The sequence below is a fragment of the Capsicum annuum genome, chromosome 11, assembly GCF_002878395.1.
Source record: "Capsicum annuum cultivar UCD-10X-F1 chromosome 11, UCD10Xv1.1, whole genome shotgun sequence".
Taxonomy (NCBI): Eukaryota; Viridiplantae; Streptophyta; class Magnoliopsida; order Solanales; family Solanaceae; genus Capsicum; species Capsicum annuum.
Window position 1 is genome coordinate 98,377,207 of NC_061121.1, and position 2,393 is coordinate 98,379,599.

Here is a 2,393-nt window from a genome sequence, read left to right on the forward strand (position 1 = left end):
GGACCTACTTTTTGTCAAAATGACCTCGAATGGTAATTTCAACTGCATTATTATAGTTTATTTACGTAAATAGGATTTTGAATGAATCTCTAGGGGTTGGTGGAAACCTGGATAAACTTGGACTGTTTAGATGGTGCACTACTTAAGCGGCCATTTGGAGTGCTTAAGTGGAGGTCCGTTAAAGTGCCCAACCGACCGCTTAAATAGTCAGGCAAGCCCAGTAATGCATTGCTAAAGCGGCACCCTTACCAATTAAGTAATGGCCACTTAAGCGGCCAAGGGACCGCTTAAGTGGTGCCTGCATTGATGTTAAAGTTCTGCTAAAGCGACACTAGGTCTCTTAAGCGGCCCAATGTCCACTTAAGTGGCATTCGCATTCCTCTGAAGGGTATAAATATCCCCTTAGCCCGATTTTCACCATTTTTCAACCATTCCCCAGATTATTGAACTCTAAAAAGTGGAAATTCTTTGGATAATCAATTGTGGGTGATTTTGGAGCTTTACTATAGTTAAATTTGCACATTTCTTCTTCAAATTTGTGGTAATCTTCCATTAATCTCTTAATAGAACCCTTCATCTTTCTCTAAAATCCTTAGAATCTTGGTGGCCTCATTATAGCACCATTAGAGCTCATAATTTACCTATTTTTTAGGATGACTATTCCTTGAGCATAGAGGAATGTTGTGTTGGTTTTGAAAGTGTGATTCCATAAACGGGCACCATATGGGAATTTTACATCATTTTGGACCCGAAGCACAATAGTACAATACGGGTATCATTGTTCTTAGTTTAATGAGTAGATCGTGATTTTGATAGCACGACACCTTGTGGAAGTTTCTCAAAAAGGGAAATCGATGGTTTAGCAGATTCTTTGAGATTTTCTTTGGCATCAAGGTAGGCCGGGTTTATTCTCTTCATATATTGAGCTATTTCATAGTATGACTATGATATTATGCTAAATATTCGATGGGTTTTGGTATTGGAGGTATGATTGAAAATATTTGGGTTAGTTGGACTATTTAGGCTACCTTAATATCATAATATAGGCTTAATTGACTTAGTTGCTCATGTTTTAAGGAGAATTGTTATCTTAGGACTAACTATAGCTTATTTCACATCTAGAAGTCAGTTTAAATAACTCAGCCTAGCCTCGGGTAGAATTTTCCTTACAATGGCATTCAAGGATTAGAAGTGAGCTCCTTCGACCCACCTTAGGCCAAGACTTGTGCTAGCTTTTGTATGCGTAATTATGCATAATATACCCTTATTAATGCTTATTTTTGGACTTTGAAGAGTTTAGATGCTTATTGATTATGCTTGTTTGGTATTTGAGAGTTGGTGCTAATTTCGGATAAATTTCAATGGATAATTATTGTGATTTAGTTAAATGGATTATGATTATGGTTTATTTACATTGTCTATAGATATGTTCTAATGATATATGATTTTTTATTTGAGTTCATCAATTGATGATGATTGCGATATATTTGAGTCCTGGTTCCAGTTCGATGTTTGATAATGATGTTGATAATATGAGTTCTGGTTCAAGTCCGTCAAATGATGATAATGATGATGATACTATTGAGTTTTGGTACAAGTCTAGCATTTTGGGAGTTATTTATGATATGATATGGTTCAAAAGGATTCTTGGTAATGGCATGATAATTGGTAATTTATGGCGGTTGGGTTATTCACTTTCCTTCATTGTACCCTCCAAGCTTATGGTGGTCTGCATTGGGTTATTTATTTTTCTGCACTTATTGGCTTATGCGGACCCAATTTAGTAGTCATAATGGTGTGATCCTTACATTACTTTTTCATATTTATCTATTTAGTTATGCATAGTGGCTTTAGAGCTTATTTCTAGGTTTAACCTTTTACCTTGACTTAGTTTCTTTATCTTGTATCTTATTATATTTATACCATAATTTAGCTCAGTTGGTAGATGACGCCTAACAAGTACCCATTTTTTGGTACTCATATCTACATTTCTATACCTTTTTGGTGCAGATTCGAGTACTAGTTATCGTCGTTGACGTAACGCTCGTGCAGGATTGATTTCTGAGATTGGGTGAACTCTTGGACTAGGAGTTACCCCTTTTTCCATCTACTTATCAATGTCTAGTCATTCATTTTTGAGACATATTGTATTTGACTATTCAGAACTTATGGTTCATTTGTATTAGCTCTTGTACCAACACTACTGAGTCTTGGGATGGTTGTTGACCCTTTATCTATCTATTAGAATGTTATGACTGCCTTATTGTTGTTTTAACTATTTAAATGTTGATTTCTAACTTTTAGGGCATTTCCCACCAAATTAGCCCATTGTGTGTAGCTTCAGGCTACGGTTTGCCTTACCCACTGCATGATAAAGTAGGTGCCATTAGGAT